Source organism: Papio anubis, chromosome 17 (genome assembly GCF_008728515.1).
Source record: "Papio anubis isolate 15944 chromosome 17, Panubis1.0, whole genome shotgun sequence".
Taxonomy (NCBI): Eukaryota; Metazoa; Chordata; class Mammalia; order Primates; family Cercopithecidae; genus Papio; species Papio anubis.
Window position 1 is genome coordinate 67,016,909 of NC_044992.1, and position 17,877 is coordinate 67,034,785.

Consider the following 17,877-nt stretch of genomic DNA (forward strand, 5'->3'; position numbering starts at 1 on the left):
TGTCCCACATTTCTGCCTTCCAGAACATGGATATGGTGTTGATACATCTGCAGGGATGTCTTAAGAGGAAGAGAGGTCAGTGGTAGAAAGCCCTGCGAGTACTCAAAAAAAATGTGTGGGAATTCAAGGGTTTATTACTAGAAAGGCAAATAGATCTGAACTTCTGTCTAATAAAGATATCCAAGGGGCCGGGCGCGGTGGCTCACGCCTGTAATCCCAGCACTTTGGGAGGCCGAGGCGGGCGGATCACAAGGTCAGGAGATCGAGACCACGGTGAAACCCCGTCTCTACTAAAAATACAAAAAATTAGATGGGCGTGGTGGCGGGCGCCTGTAGTCCCAGCTACTCAGGAGGCTGAGGCAGGAGAATGGCGTGAACCCGGGAGGCGGAGCTTGCAGTGAGCCGAGATCGCGCCACTGCGCTCCAGCCTGGGCGACAGAGTGAGACTCCGTCTCAAAAAAAAAAAGACATCCAAGGAGTTCTATTTTTTTCTTCTTCTTTTTTTTTCTTTGAAATGGACTCTCACTCCGTCGCCCAGGCTGGAGTGTAGTGGCGTGATCTCAGCTCACTGCAACCTCCGCCTCCCGAGTTCAAGCGATTCTCCTGCTTCAGCCTCCCGAGTAGCTAGGGATTACAGGCACACACCACCATGCCTGGCTAATTTTTTGTATTTTTAATAGAGACGGGGTTTCACCACGTTAGTCAGTCTGGTCTCGAATTCCTGACCTTGTGATCTGCCCGCCTCAGCCTCCCAAAGTGCTGGGATTACAGGCGTGAGCCACTGAGCCTGGCTTTTTTTTTTTTTTTTTTTTTTTGAGACGGAGTCTCGCTCTGTCACCCAGGCTGGAGTGCAGTGGTGCCATCTCAGCTCCCTGCAACTTCCACTTCCCGGGTTCAAGAGATTATCCTGCCTCCGTCTCCTGAGTAGCCAGGATTACAGGTGCACGCCACCAGGCCTGGATGATGTTCGTATTTTTTTTTAGTAGAGACGGGTTTTCACCATGTTTACCAGGCTGACCTCAGATGATCCACCCACCTTGGCGTCCCGAAGTATTGGGATTACAGGCATGAGCCACTGTGCCTGGCCTGTGAGCCACGGCGCCTGGCCCCAAAGAGTTATAAAGTTCATTCGCTTCTAAACCACATGCTAACCGCACCCCATGATAAAATCAAAACAAAACCAAGGCAACAACTTGTGTCCCTTGGCCTTCTCTTCCAAGACAAACTGTCCAGCCACAGGGTTGTCTCTTCCTGAGAACAAGAGGACTACTTTCCCAGAGAGAGCATCTGCATTTATTAGCTGACATCGCTCACAGTCATTGCTGTGCCAACTGGCCCCTGACCCCATCCCCTCACCCGGAGAAAGTGATAAAAAAGGAATAGTGACAACTTGGACATCTGACACCACCAACCTGGCAAGGGACTGTCAAAAGCTAAGCAGTGGCCGGGTGTGGTGGCTCCCACCTGTAATCCCAGCACTTTGTGAGGCTAAGGTGGGCGGATCACCTGAGATCAGGAGTTGGAGACCAGCCTGGCCAAAATGGTGAAACCCCGTCTCTACTAAAAATACAAAATTAGCCAGGCATGGTGGTGGGCACCTGTAGTCCCAGCTACTCGGGAGGCTGAGGCAGGAGAATCTCTTGAACCCAGGAGGTGGAGGTTGCAGTGAGCCGAGATAGCACCACTGCATTCCAGCCTGGACAACAGAGCAAGACTCTGTCTCAAAAAACAAACAAACAAAAGCTACTAAACCTCTATATTTAAAAAATTATATATTATTATTATTTTTGAGACAGGTTCGCTCTTTTTGCCCAGGCTGGAGTACAATAGCACAATCTCGGCTGACTGCAATATCCGCCTCTCGGGTTCAAGTGATTCTGCTGCCTCAGCCTCCCAAAGTGCATGAGCCACCGCACCCAGCCTAAAAAAATGTTTTAGTAGAGACAGGGTTTCACCATGTTGGCCAGGCTGGTCTTGAACTCCTGACCTCAGGTGATCCACAGGTGTGAGCCACCGCACCTGGCCTGACCAATTGTTTTGAATAGGAATATTATATTCCCAGGTATTGACAGCACCTCCAGATACCAACCAGCCACACTGCAAATTCCTGCCCTTGATCAGAAAGGATCCTGGGCAAAAAGTTGCAGGTGAATTGATACAAACATATCACTCCCCTTACACAAGGAGGAGCAACCATATGGGGAAATGACCTTCCATAAGGAAGTGCAAAGGCAACAGTTATTCCTCTGGGGGCATCTTCCTTCTCAGGGGCAACTCATCACCTCTCAGATTTGCGTGTACTCAGAAGTGATCAGGCCACTGGGTCAGGCAGGTGCTAACTGTGTTAACCAGGAATCTTAAGACTGATGCACGAGACTGGGCACAAGGGCTCATGCCTGTAATCCCAGCACTTCGGGAGGCTAAGGAGGGTGTATTGCTTGAGGCCAGGAGTTTGAGACCAGTCTGAGCAATGTGGTGAAACCCCATCTCTTATAAATCTAAAAGAAGAGTTAGTTGAGTGTGGCGGCTTGCACCTGTAATCCCAACTACTTGGGAGGCTGAGGTAGGAGGATCACCTGAGCCTGGAAGGTTAAGGCTGCAGTGAGCCATAATTGTGGCACTGCACTCTAGCCTGGGCAACAGAGCAAGACCTTGTCTCAAAATAAATAAATAATAAAACATTAAAAAATTAGCCGGGCATGGTGGCACCTCCCTGTAGTCCCAGTTACTGGGGAGGCTGAGGTGGGAGGATTGCTTGAGCCCAGGAGCTGGAGGCTGCTGTGGAGCTGCAATTGTGCCACTACACTCCAGCCTGAGTGACACAGCCAAAACCCTGTCTCAAAAACAAAACAAAACTATGTCAGACATGGTGGTTCATGCCTGTAATCCCAGCACTTTGGGAGGCCGAGGCAGGCAAATCACCTGAGGTCAGGAGTTCAAGACCAGCCTAGCCAACATGGTGAAACCCTGTCTCTACTAAAAATACAAAAATTAGCTGGGTATGATGGTGGGCACCTGTAATCCCAGCTACTCGGGAGGCTGAGACTGGCAAATCGCCTGAGGTTAGGAGTTGGAGGCCAACATGGCGAAACCCCGTCTCCACCTTAAAAATACAAACATTAGCCAGGCGTTGTGGCACATGCCTGTAATCCCAGCTGCTCGGGAGGCTGAGGCAGGAGAATCTCTTGAACCTGGGAGGCGGAGGTTGCAGTGAGCAGAGATTGCGCCGTTGCACTCCAGCCTGGGCAACAGAATGAGACTGCCTCTCAATAAAATAAATAAATAAATAAATAAATAAATAAATAAATAAATAAATACTGATGTATGAACTAAATGGATGATGAATTCCCTCACTACAGGAGGAGGTATAGCAAAGCAGTGAAGAACCCACCTCTGTACCCACATGACCCATCAGTGGCACTCCTAGGCATCTACCCAGGAGAATGGAAAATACATGTCCACACAAAAGCTCTTACATGAATGTTCATAGCAGCATTACTCATAATAGCCAAAAAGAAAAAACAAAAGGAAACAATCTAAATGTTCATCAACTAACTGATGAATGGGAAAACAAGTGTGGTATATCCATATACTAGAATAGTGTTCAGCCCTAAAGAGGAATGGAATACTGATACATGTTACAACATGGATGAACCTTGAAAACATCATGCTAAGTGACAGAAGCCAGGTGCAAAAGTCCACATAGTATATGATTCAATTTACATGAAATGTCCTAAATAGAAAAATCCATGGCTGGACATGGTATCTCATGCCTGTAATCCCAGCGCTTTGGGAGGCCAAGGTAGGCGAATCATCTGAGGTAAGGAGTTCGAGACCAGCCTCGCCAACATGGCAAAACCTTGTCTCTACTAAATACAAAAAATTAGCCCGGCTTGGTGGCAGGTGCCTGTAATCCCAGCTACTTGGGAGGCTGAGGCAGGAGGATTGCTTGAACCTGGGAGGCAGAGGTTGCAGTGAGCTGAGATTGCGCCATTGCACTCCAGCATGGACAAGAAGAGAGAAACTCCATCTCGAAAAGTAAATAAATAAATAGAAACATCCACAAAGACAGAAAGTAGACTAGTGATGGCCTGGGCTAGAGGAGGCAGTGACGGGAAATAGAAATGACTGCTTAGGGGCGCAGGGTTTCTTTTTTGAGGTGATACAAACATTCTAAAATCGGTTGTGGTGATGGTTACCTAACTTTGTGAATATACTAAGTCTCATTGACTGGTATACTTTATTTTATTTTATTTGAGACAAGGAGTGCAGTGGCGCAACCTTGGCTCACTGCAACCTCTGCCTCCCGGGCTCAAGCGATCCTCCCACCTCAGCCTCCTGATAGCTGGGACTTCAGGCGTGTACCACCATGCCTGGCTAGTTTTTTTGTATTTTTGGTAGAGACGGGGTTTTGCCATGTTGCTCGGGCTGGTCTCAAACCCTCGAGTTCATGCAATCTACCCACCTTGGCCTACTGAAGCGCTAGGATTACAAGTGTGAGCCACTGCACCTGGCCAGACGGGCACACTTTAAATGGGTGAGTTGTATGGTATGTGGATTGTATTTCAACAAAGCTGTTTAACCCTTTTCCCATTTGCCTAGAGAATACTTGGTGATGTTTGCGGCTGTAGTGTTTACCCTGAGACAATGTTACAATGAAATATCTCACTTTTATTATTATTTTCATATCACTCTAGTATATTGACATTAGAAACAAAAGCCATCGTTCTATTTACAGCATTCTGGTTTTAGTAGTGGTATTTCCTTTACAAAATATAGTAATACTCGATCGCTGAAAATGTCAAATCCTAGAAAACAGCATTCCTACAAGTGATGTTAACATGTTCTCAAACAGTTGTTGGCCAAAGATTCATTTGATGGATTTGATTTTTCTGAAATAGATGATTCGGATGATTCAGACAGTTGTGATGCTAGTTCTGTTTAGAAATAAATCCAAGAACAGTTTTTATATTTTATTTTCACATTGAAAATCAATCAGATGGCTGGGCACGGTGGCTCACGCTTGTAATCCCAGCACTTTGGGAGGCCGAGGCAGGCGGATCATAAGTTCAGGAGTTTGAGACCAGCCTGGCCAACATAGTGAAACTCTGTCTCTATTAAAAATACAAAAATCAGCTGGGCGTGGTGGTGGGTGCCTGTAATCCCAGCTACTCGGGAGGCTGAGGCAGGAGAATCACTTGAACCTGGGAGGTGGAGGTTGCAGTGAGCTGAGATTGCGCCACTGCACTCCAGCCTGGGCGACAGAGCTAGACTCCATCTCAAAAAAAAAAAAAAAAAAAAAAAAATTCAGATTTCCTTCAGCCTCAAAGATCATGTTTATGTAAAATTAAATGAGCGCTGGCGGCGAGCTGCACTTTTTTCTACTAAACGGGAAAAGGGTTAAAAAAAAAAAGATTCTGGGCCGGGCGCGGTGGCTCAAGCCTGTAATCCCAGCACTTTGGAAGGCCGAGACGGGCGGATCACGAGGTCAGGAGATCGAGACCGTCCTGGCTAACACGGTGAAACCCCATCTCTACTAAAAAATACAAAAAACTAGCCGGGTGAGGTGGCGGGCGCCTGTAGTCCCAGCTACTCGGGAGGCTGAGGCAGGAGAATGGCGTAAACCCGGGAGGCAGCGGTGGCAGTCAAGCCTGTAGATCCCAGCCACTTTGGGAGGCCAAGACTGGGCGGATCACGAGCTCAGGAGACTCGAGACCATCCTGGCTAACCTGGTGAAACCCCATCTCTACTAAAAAATACAAAAAAAAAAAAAAAACTAGCCGGGTGAGGTGGTGGGCGCCTGTAGTCCCAGCTACTCGGGAGGCTGAGGCAGGAGAATGGCATAAATCCGGGAGGCGGAGCTTGCAGTGAGCTGAGATCCAGCCACTGCACTCCAGCCTGGGTGACAGAGCGAGACTCCGTCTCAAAAAAAAAAAAGAAAAAGATTCTGGCCTCAGTTTTTTAATCTCTGAAATGGAGATGATAGTTGTTATGTAAAGCACTCAGAACAGTGTGTAGTACATAGTAAGCCCTACATAAGGGTTAAGTATTACTGATATTATTTTTACTGATATGTGTCTCCTAGGACACCCCTTAGCTGGTTTTAAGGCACTCAAGAAGCTGAGTCAAAAGAATGCTTAGAAAGCATGAAGTCAGAAGTATGTGGATGTCCTTGTGGGATACTGCATTAGACCTTGGAAAGCCCTTCATTTGCTTATCCATCAGTTATATGAATATGTGCCAGGCACTGCTCTCAGTGCTGGGAAAACAACAATGACTAAAATAGACACAATTTCCTGCTGGTATGAAGCTTTTATCTTAGTAGAGGAAGACTGGAAATGAACAAATAAACAAACAAAAAATTGGAGCAGGCAGGGATCAGTATTCTGAAAAAACAAAAAGTTAGTATGATGGAAACCGGGGAGCACATTAGGTTGAGAGTCGAGGAAGTCCCCTCAGAGAAGGGGACATTCTGGCCCTGAAAACCTCTTGGGGAAGGGCATTCTGGCTGTGGGAATAGCTGCTGCAAAGGTCCTGAAGCAGGAACACACCAGGTATGTGGCAGGAAAAGAGAGAAGGCCAGTGTGGCTGGAATGTGTTGAGCTTGGAGGCAAGGAGTGGTGGGAAGTAAGGATGAAAACATAGGAAGGGCCTGAAGGTCATATGTGACAGCTGATTCCACGAGGGCCTCCGGTGATCCCTGCCTTATTTTAATTATTTGTTTATTTGTTTTTTGAAGACAGAATCTCACTTTGTCACCCAGGCTGGAGTGCAGTGGAGTGATCTCGGCTCACTGCAACTTCTGCCTCCCGGGTTCAAGCAATTCTCCTGCCTCAGCTTCCCAAGTAGCTGGGAATACAGGTGCGCACCACTACCGCCCAGCTAATTTTTGTATTTTTAGTAGAGATGGTGTTTCACTATGTTGGCCAGGCTGGTCTCGATCTCCTGATCTCAAATTATCCACCCGTCTCGGCCTCCCAAAGTGCTGGGATTACAGGCATGAGCCACCATGCCCAGCCAATCCCTGCCTCTTGGTGTTAACTCCCTGCGTGGTCCCTCCACATTGAACAGGGCTGTCCTGTGTCCAGTAGGATATTAGAGAAATGATGGGGTGTGGCCAGGTGCGGTGGCTTACGCCTGTAATCCCAGCACTTTGGGAGGCGGAGGTGGGCGGATCACGAGGTCAGAAGATCAAGACCATCCTGGCCAACACGGTGAAACCCCATCTCTACTAAAAATACAAAAAAATTAGCTGGGTGTGTTGGCGGGCACCTGTAGTCCCAGCTACTTGGGAGGCTGAGGCAGAAGAATGGCATGAACCCAGGAGGCGGAGCTTGCAGCTGTAGTCCCAGCTATTCAGGAGGCTGAGGCAGGAGAATGGCGTGAACCTAGGAGGCGCAGCTTGCAGTGAGCTGAGACTGCGTCACTGCACTTCAGTCTGGGTGACAGAGCGAGACTCTGTTTCCAAAAAAAAAAAAAAAAAAGAGATAATGGGGTGTGACTTCCAGGGATAGATCCTAGGAGACATTGAGGCCTCCTCCTTGTTCTTGCTTGGATCATTTGCTCTGGAGGAAGCCGGAAGCCATGTCCTAAGGACAAACAGCCCAGTGGAGAGTCCACGTGGTGGGGAACTGAGCCCTCCTGTCAACACCCAGCATTAACTTTTCATGTGAGTGAGGCACCTTGGGTGTCCTAGCCCCAGCTAAGCCTTCCGATGACTGAGCTGAGATCTTGACTTTAACCTCATGACCCCAGAGCCAGGCCATCGGAGCTGCTCCCAGATTCCTGACCTACAGAAACGGTCTGAAATAATAGATGTATAATTTTTTTTTAACTCTCTCTCTTTAAATTTTTTTTTCCCTTTGCTTTTCCTGTAAGTCAGGAAACAAAGATACGTGTTGTTTTTTGTTTTTGTTTTTGTTTTAGACAGGATCTCACTCTGTTACCCAGGCTGGAATGCAGTGGCGCAATGTAGGTTCACTGTAACTTCCACCTCCTGGGCCCAAACAATCCTCCAACTTCAACCTCCCAAGTAGCTGGGACTACAGGCATGTGCCACCATGCCCAGCTAATTTTTGTATTTTTTGTAGAGATGAGGTTTCATCATGTTTGCCAGGGTGGTCTGGAACTCCTGACCTCAGATAATCCACCCGCCTCAGCCTCCCAAAGTGCTGGGATTACAGGCATGAACCATCGTGCCTGGTCCAGATTTGTATTGTTTAGAGCACCAAATTCCCGGTCAGTTTATTATGCAGTAATAGACTACCAGTATACCACAGTGACGTGGGATTTTAGTTGAAGTATGATGGAATGCCATTTAAGGAGTTCATGCAGGGGAAGGTCATGACCTGACTTCTGGTGTGGAAAGACCTTCTGGCTACGAGGTGGAATCTGGATAATAGGGAGCTAGAGAAGAAGCAGGGGTCTAGTTAGGAGCTATTTTTTTTTTTAGATGGAGTCTTGGTCTGTCGCCCAGGCTGGAGTGCAATGGCACGATCTTGGCTCACTGCAACCTCCACCTCCTGGGTTCAAGTGATTCTCCTACCTCAGCCTCCCGAGTAGCTGGGATTACAGGCGCCCACCACCATGCCTGGCTAATTTTTGGATTTTTAGTAGAGACGGGGTTTCACCATCTCAGCCAGGCTGGTCTTGAACTCCTGACCTCATGATCCACCTGCCTTGGCCTACCAAAGTGCTGGGATTACAGGCATGAGCCACTGTGCCCAGCCTTTGTGGTTGTTTTTGTTTCAGTTTGTTTGTTTGTTTTGAGACAGAGTCTCGCTCTGTCGCCAGGCTGAAGTGCAGTGGCATGATCTCGGCTCACTGCAACCTCCGCCTCCTGGGTTCAAGCAATTCTCCTGCCTCAGCCTCCCGCGTAGCTGGGACTACAGTCACGTGCCACAATGCCCAGCTAATTTTTGTATTTTTAGTAGAGATGGGGTTTCACCATGTTGGCCAGGTTGGTCTCGATCTCTTGACCTTGTGATCCCCCTGCTTCGGCTTCCCAAAAGGCTGGGATTACAGGTGTGAGCCACCACACCTGGCGTTAGGAGCGATTAAACTAGTACAGCAGATGTTGATGATGGCCTGGACCCAGGTCGTAGAGTTGGAAATGACAGAAGTGGATATATTAGAGTTGTAATTGGAGTTAGAACCCATAGAACTTGCTGACAGATGAATATGGTAAGGGAGGCAAGGGAAGAAATCAAACATGCCAGGTTTTGACTGAAGCAACTAGGTATTCAGCAGTGCCATTTCCTGCCAAGGGGAGGCAGCTGGGATTACAGGTACCCTCCACCACACCCGGCTGTTTTTTATTTTAAAGACAGGGTCTTACTCTGTTGTCCGGGCTGGAGTGTATTGAAGCTGTCATAGCTCACTGAGGCCTCCAACTCCTGCCCTCAAGCAATCTTCCTGCCTCAGCCTCTCAGAAGAAAGTATTTCTAAGACAGAGAAGGGTGGGCCAAAAATAGCTGTAACTGTTTCAGGAAGCATGTTTTGTTACCCTACAAGGCCCTGACCATTCAGTGACAAAGAGTGCTTCTCTGCACAATGGTTGACTGCCTCTTGAATACTCTCCATCCTGTTTCAAATAATGTGTCTCCCTCTGTAGATGACCCAGTGTTCTACTGGGCTGGGAGGAACCCAGCTACCTCCTCCCATTGGCGTACCTCCCAGATTGAACCAACTCAGTTTTAGAGAACCCCAGAGGCAACTATGTAAATATGGTTTAGATACAGCAGGGGGCTTCTTTGGCCCTTATAGATCTAGACACTGTTACTTAAACCCTGTTTGAAAGACTTCTTTGAGGCTGGGTGCAGTGATGCACACTTGTAAGCCCAGCACTTTCGCAGGACAAGGTGGGTGGATCACTAGAGGTCAGGAGTTCGAGACCAGCCTGACCAACATGGTGAAACCCTACCTTTACTAAAAATACAAAAATTAGCCAGGCATGGTGGCAGGTGCCTGTAATCCCCACTATTCAAGAGGCTGAGGCAGCAGAATTGCTTGAACCTGGGAAACGGAGGTTGCAGTGAGCCGAGATCGCGCCATTGCACTCCAGCCTGGGCAACAGAGCGAGACTGTCTCAGAAAAAAAAGAAGAAGAAGACTTCTTTGCAGGATCATATGTTCTCACGGTTGCTTCTGGTTCCCATGAACTGGTTTACTTCAGGGACTCTCCCACCATCCCACGGGTGTAGTTCCTTATCCAAGAGCACAGACTGAGATGTGAAACATATCCTTGCCGCTTGTCACCAAACCAACCACTCACACAAGGTTTCTATATATGTAGAGATCTCTGTAGAACAGTTGGGAAGATGCAGGGATTTACATCGTAGAAATATGAGCAGCTTTCAATTCAGTGTCAGTGTTTTTTCTCCAAAAGTCCTCTGCCATTTCCACAGTTCAGGATCCAGCTTCCTTACACTCAGCCTTCCTCTCTGCTCTCTCCTCTTTTTCTCTTCCAATTCTAAATTTTTGGTTCATTTTTAAAATGCATGTTGGGTATGGTGGCTCACGCCTGTAATCCCAGCACTTTGGGAGGTTGAGGCGGGCGGATCACTTGAGGTCAGGAGTTTTAGACCAGCCTGGCTAACACAGCAAAACCCTGTCTCAACTAAAAATACAAAAATTAGCCAGGCGTGGTGGTGCACACCTGTGATCCCAGCTACTTGGGAGACTGAGGTGGGAGGATTGCTTGAATCAGGAAGAGGTTCCAGTGAGCCTACATTGCACCACTACATTCCAGCCTGAGGAACAGAGTGAGACTCCATTTCGGAAAAAAAAAAAAAAAAAAAAAAAGCAGCTGGCTCTCACACCTGTAATCCCAGCACTTTGGGAGGCTGAGGTGGGTGGATCACCTGAGGTCAGGAGATCGAGACCAGCCTGGGCAACATAGTGAAACCCCGTCTCTACTAAAAATACAAAAAAGTAGCTGGGATTGCTGGTGGGCGCCTGTAATCCCAGCTACTAGGGAGCCTGAGGCAGGAGAATCGCTTGAACCCGGGAGGCGGAGGTTGCAGGGAGCTGAAATTGTGCCATTGCACTCCAGCCTGGGCAACAAGAGCGAAACTCTGTCTCAAAAAAAGCAAAACAAAACAAAAACAAAAAACAAAAGCACTCCTCATTCTTCTCCCCACACCCCAGCCCCTGGCAACCATTTATGGCCGGGCACAGAGGCTCTTGCCTTTAATGCCAGCACTTTGGGAGGCCGAGGTGGGCAGATCACCTGAGGTCAGGAGTTCGAGACCAGCCTGTCCAACATGGTGAAACCCTGTCTCTACTAAAAGTACAAAAATTAGCCACGTGTGGTAGCACATGCCTGTAATCCCAGCTACCCGGTGGACTGAGGCAAGAGAAACGCTGGAACCCAGGAGGCGGAGGCTGCAGTGAGCTGAGATCATGCCACTGTACTCCAGCCTGGGCGACAGAGTGAGACTCCATCTCAAAAAATAAATAAATAAAAATAAACAGGCCAGTTGTGGTAGCTCACACCTGTAATCCCAGCACTTTGGGAAGCTGAGGGCAGTGGATCATTTGAGGTCAGGAGTTCGAGACCAGCCTGGCCAACATAGTGAAACCCTGTCTCTACTAAAAATACAAAAATTAGCTGGGCATGGTGGCAGGCACCTGTAGTTCCAGCTACTCGGGAGGTTGAGGCAGGAGAATCACTTGAACCAGGAAGGCAGAGGTTGCCGTGAGTTGGGATCACACCACTGCACTCCAACCTGGATGACAAAGCGAGACTCCATCTCAAAAATAAAATAGGCCGGGTGCGGTGGCTCACGCCTGTAATCCCAGCACTTTGGGAGGCCGAGATGGGCGGATCACGAGGTCAGGAGATCGAGACCATCCTGGCTAACATGGTGAAACCCCGTCTCTACTAAAAATACAAAAAAAATTAGCCGGGCACGGTGGCGGGCGCCTGTAGTCCCAGCTACATAGGAGGCTGAGGCAGGAGAATGGCGTGAACCGGGAAGGCAGAGCTTGCAGTGAGTGGAGATCGCGCCACTGCACTCCAGCCTGGGCGACAGAGCGAGACTCCGTCTCAAAAAATAAATAAATAAAATAAAATCAAAAATAAATAAATAAAATGCAGAGCATTTGGGCTCATTCTCTTACTGCTTTGATGCAGGCTGACCTGGGCTCTGGGTCTCATCTTTTCTTAAAACATTTACCAGTGATTTTCCTAAACAAAGACAGTTTCCTCCCCAGGAGGAATTTTGGTGTCACCATTAGGATACAAATGTACCTGTCAACAATCCCTCTGATAATCTGAGAGAAACTAAAAAGTAGTAAGGCACTATCTATGCTCTCAAAGAGCTTAAAATTTAGTGAATGTAGTGATATTTACACCTCAAATGCTAAGAAACCGTGCAAAAATAGTCCAGAATGCCAGGCAGAGATGACTGGGACTGGTATTTGGGAAATAAAGTGCCAGATAAGGTTCCTGGGGTGGGAGTAGGGCTGGATATCTCGTCAGCTAGTGCCTGGACCACCACGGCTGGCTCCGTGTCCCTGCTGGCTCCTGTCTCTCTCTCTCTCTCCTTTTTTTTTTTTTTTTTGAGACAGAGTCTTGCTCTCTTGACCAGGCTGGAGTGCAGTGTTGTGCTCTCAAATCACTGCAACCTCTGCTTCCCAGGTAAAAGCGATTCTCCTGCTTCAGCCTCCCGAGTAGCTGGGATTACAGACATGTGCCACCACGCCTGGCTAATTTATATGTTTAGTAGAGACGGGGGTTTCATGTTAGCTTGACTGATCTTGACCTCCTGACCTCGAATCAATCTGCCACCCAACCAGAGATGCCTGGATAAACATCAGCCACTATGCCTAGCCCTAATGATACTGCTTTTCTTTCTTTGAGGACGATCTTTATGCGCGGGCTTGAATTGCGGTGGCATGGACACGGCTGGCTCTGGCCTTGACCTCCTGGGCTCAAGCGGATCCTCCCACGTGTACTATAGCTAGAATACAGGCGATGAATGCATATGCCTGGCTAATTAAAAATTTTTTGTAGAGACAAGGGTCTCCTTTTATTTTTAGGATGGTCTCAGCTCCTGGCCTCCAGGCAATCCTCCTGCCTTCCAGCTCTGAGAGTGCTTAGAGGATTAAACAGACGTGAGCTACCACACCTGGCCCAAAAATGCTATTTCTAGTTTATCTTCTACAAACTCATCTTCCTCTTAAGCTTGACTGTCTCATTTCTCTACTTAAAAATGTTGGAGGAGGAAATGTTCTCCTCCAGCATTTATCTTCTGGTGATTCATGACTTCCCTGGCTCCTTAGAAAATAGTCGCAATCTCTTCTAGCTTTATCTTCTGCTGCAGTCCCTCTGACCATATCCCAAACTATCCACGCACAACAGGTAATGAAGATTAGTCTCAGTTTCCACTAATGTGCAGTGAAATACAGCTTCCGCTCTGGAAGTTAAGATGGCTGCTTTGCAGCACACGGAAGACCTTGGCGTCTGTGAGTATAGACTAAGCCTACTGATTTCATTATTCCTGGAAAGCAAACAAAAAGAGGCTTCCAGTACAGGGAATATCAAAGATCAGTAAGATGATACATGCATGATGCTAAACTTATGGCTAGGCAACCTCTGCTCTATTGCCTTTTTTTTGAGACAGAGTCTCACTCTGTCGCCCAGGCTGGAGTGCAATGGCATGATCTTGGCTCACTGCAACCTCCACCTCCGGGTTCAAGTGATTCTCCTGCCTCAGCCTCCCAAGTAGCTAGGATTTCAGGTGCACACCACCACGCTTGGCTAATTTTTGTATTTTTTTGTGGAGATGGGGTTTCATGATGTTGGCCAGGCTGGTCTCGAACTCCTGACATCAAGTGATCTGCTCACCACGGCTTCCCAAAGTGCTGGCATTACAGGTGTGAGCCACTGCTCCACTGACATTGTGAACCCGATGATTCTTTGTTGTGGGTGGTACTGTAAGTTGCAGGATATTTAGCAACATTCCTGGCCTCTAAACATTAGATGCCAGTAGCAGCCCTCTCCCAATCCCGTAGTGACAACCAAAAATGTCTCCAGACATTGCCAAATGTTCCTAGGAGGCAAAACTATCCCCCGACTGACAGTCTGTGTAGGCTTACACCTAGAATCCTAGCACTATATATATACATATTTTTGAGACAGAGTCTTGCTCTGTCGCCAGGCTGGAGTGCAGTGGCATGATCTTGGCTCGCTGCAGTCTCTGCCTCCTGGGTTCAAGTGATTCCTCTGCCTCAGCCTCCCGAGTAGCTGGGATTACAGGCGCCCAAGACTATGCCCGGTTAGCTTTTGGTATTTTAGTAGAGACGGGGTTTCACCATGTTGGCCAGGCTGGTCAATCTCCTGACCTCATGATCCACCTGCCTCAGCCTCCCAAAGTGCTGGGATTACAGGCGTGAGCCACCACACCTGGCTGAATCCTAGCACTTTGGGAGGCGGAGGCAAGAGGACTGCTTGAGTCCAGGAGTTTGAGACCATCCTGGGCAACACAGTGAGACCCTATCTCTAAAAAAAAAAAAATTAGAATCTATGTGTGTGTGCGTGTGTATACATATACTTTTTTTTTTTTTTTTGAGATGGCATCTTGCTCTATTGCCCAGGCCAGAGTGCAGTGGTGCGATTCAGGCTCACTGCAACCTCTGCCTCCCAAGCAATTCTCCTGCCTCAACCTCCCAATTCTCCTCCCAACCTCCAAGTAGCTGGGATTACAGGTACCCACCTGCATGCCTGGCTAATTTGGTATTTTAGTAGAGACGAGGTTTTGCCAGGCTGGTCTTGACCTCCTGATCTCGTGTGACCTGTCTGCCTTGGCCTTTCAAAGTGCTGGGATTACAGGCATGGGCCACCTCACCCAGCTACATACATTTTAAAAATCGAGATATAACTTAAATACACTAAAACCTACAGATTTTAAGTATATAGTTGAATAAGTTTTGATAAATATATAAACCTACATAACTCTCACCCTAATCAAGATATGGGGCATTTCCTTCATCTCCCAAAAGTTCCCTTCTGCCCTTTTGCAGTCCGTCCTTGCCTATCCCCCAGATTCCCATCTTAGGAGTTGATATGAATGGAATTGCAGGGTACATAACCTGTTGTATCTGGCTTCTTCCCTTCCTCATGCCATTTGTGTGATTCTTTCAGATTGGGATGTGTATCAGTGACCTCATTTATGTATGTATGTATGTATGTATGTATGTATTTTGAGAGATGGATTCTTGCTCTGTCACCCAGGCTGGAGTGCAGTGGCACGATCTTGGCTCTCTGCCTCTGGGTTCAAGCAATTCTCCTGCCTCAGCCTCCTGAGTAGCTGGGATTACTGGCACACGCCACCACGCCCAGCTAACTTTCGTATTGTTTGTAAAGACAGGGTTTCACCATGTTGGCCAAGCTGGTCTTGAACTCCTGACCTCATGATCCGCCCACCTCGGCCTCCCAAAGTGCTGAGATTAGAGGAGTAAGCCACCGCATCCGGCCTCATTCACTTATGTGTGTGGCTAAGTAGTATTCCCTTGTTCAGATCCGCCACCATTTGTGTACCTGTTCATCAGCTGATGGCTATTCAGTTTGTTTCCCATTTGGGGTGCTTATGAACAATGTCTTTGGGTGGCCATTTCTTGTTACCCAGAGATCTAACTTTTGCAGACTGTGAATGCAGTGTGGGAATGGGACCGTGGTGTGGCCAGTGCTGATGTTGTGTCGTAAAGTTGTGCCATCTATTTCTGGACCACTCTTGTTTTTTTGTTTTGTTTTGGGTTTTTTTTTTTTTTTTTTTTTGAGACAGAGTCTCACTCTGTTGCCCAGGCTGGAGTGCAGTGGCGTGATCTCGGTTCACTGCAAGCTCCACCTCCTAGGTTTACGCCATTCTCCTGCCTCAGCCTCCTGAGTAGCTGGGACTACAAGTGCCCACCACCACACCCAGCCAATTTTGTTTTTGTATTTTTAGTAGAGACAGGGTTTCACCATGTTAGCCAGGATAGTCTTGATCTCCTGACCTCCTGATCCACCCACCTTGGCCTCCCAAAGTGCTGGGATTACAGGCGTGAGCCACTGCGCCCGGCCTTTTTTGTTTTTTTGAGGCAGGTCTCACTCTGTTGCCCAGGCTGGAGTGCAGTGGCGCAGTCACAGCTCACTGCAGGCTCAACTTCCTGGGCTCAAATGATCCTTCCACGTCAGTCTCCTGGGTAGCTGGCACCACAGGTGTGCACCATGCCTGGCTAATTATTTTTATCTTTAAATTTTTTGTAGAAATGGAGGCTCCCTGTGTTGACCTGGCTGGTCTCAAACTCCTGGGCTCAAGTGACTCTCCCACCTTGGCCTCCCAAAGTGTTGGTATTACAAGCTTGGCCCAGACCACTCTTCAGGGGGACAAAGACGTGTCAGAATTGTCTTACTGGCAGTATTTACGACAATGTTCTTCAGCGGGACCTCATGGTTGAATCAGAGGGCCCAAGAGGAGCCCCTTGTCAGTGAGACATCACTACTACACGATGCAAGTATTAAAGGAGCAGCTTCTCCTAAAAATATCACTCACAACTTAGAGGCAAGAGGCTCTTGCCGATGGAGCAAGCCAATCGTGGGAACTGTCTGCTCAAGAATTGACAGCTCAGATAATTTCACCAGGCCTCACATCGCAAGTATCCTCAGTCTCAACCTCGAATGCCAGCCTCTGTCTTCCTCCACTGCTATCTCCCTCCAAACCTTTCCCCTGTGTTATGCGAAGCCCATTATTTCTTTTTTATTACTTTTTTCTCTTTTGAACATTTTTTTAATAGAGAAGGCATCTCGCTACACTCTCCAGGCAGGTCTTCTAGGCTCAAGCCATCTGCCCACCTCTGCTTCCCGAAGTGCTGGAATTACAGGCATGCAGGCATGAGCCACCGCACGCAGCTCCCTTCTTTTCTTTTTTTTGAGATGGAGTCTCGCTTTGTCACCCAGGCTGGAGTGCAGTGGAGCTGTCTTGGCTCACTGCAACCTCTGCATCCCAGGTTCCAGCGATTTTCCCACCTCAGCCTCCTGAGTAGCTGGGATTACAGGTGCCCGCCACCATGCCCAGCTAATTTTTATAGTTTTGTAGAGACAGGGTTTCACCACGTTGGCCAGGCTAGTCTTGAACCCCTGACCTCAGGTGATGTACCCGCCTCAGCCTCCCAAAGGGCTGGGCTTACAGATGTGAGCCACTGCACCCAGCCTCCTCCTGTTACTTTTAAACAAATGACTAGGTTGAAAAGGTGGCTGCCAGGCAGGATGGCCCATATCTGTAATCCCAGCATTTCGGGAGGCCGAGGTGGGTGGATCACGAGGTCAGGAGATCGAGACCAGCCTGACCAACATGATGAAATCCCATCTCTACTAAAAATACAACAATTAGCAGGGCATGGTGGCACACGCCTGTAATCCCAGCTACTCGGGAGGCTGAGGCGAGAGAATCGCTTGAACCCTGGAGGTGAAGGTTGCAGTGCGCCAAGATTGAGCCAAAGAACAAAAAAAAACGGGAAAAAAAAAAAAAAAAAAAAAAAAAAAAAAAAAAGAAAAGAAAAGAAAAAGAAAAAAAGAAAGAACTTTCAAAGCAAAGCATAGGGAACCATGTGACGAAGGAGCAGAGGTGGAAAGTTCTCTGACATGTTTAAAGAATGCTGGTGGGCCGGGCGCGGTGGCTCAAGCCTGTAATCCCAGCACTTTGGGAGGCCGAGACGGGCGGATCACGAGGTCAGGAGATCGAGACCATCCTGGCTAACACGGTGAAACCCCGTCTCTACTAAAAATACAAGCAAATTAGCCGGGCGAGGTGGCGGGCGCCTGTAGTCCCAGCTACTCGGGAGGCTGAGGCAGGAGAATGGCGTGAACCCGGGGGGGCGGAGCTTGCAGTGAGCC

General features: G+C 48.1%; 1 protein-coding gene across 2 annotated transcripts in view; it reads left to right on the forward strand.

Annotated features, from left to right (window-relative positions):
* The window catches only part of TMEM94 (transmembrane protein 94), an 89,165-nt gene that overhangs the window by 24,423 nt on the left and 46,865 nt on the right, over positions 1 to 17,877 (forward strand). The window contains exon 1 of one of the 2 annotated variants that reach the window (XM_017950976.3): positions 6,154 to 6,554. The exons of the other annotated variant lie outside the window; for it this stretch is intronic. The gene's annotated coding sequence lies outside the window, so the exon portion shown is untranslated. Of the gene's footprint in view, positions 1 to 6,153; positions 6,555 to 17,877 lie in introns of those variants that run through there. 2 annotated transcript variants of the gene reach the window in all.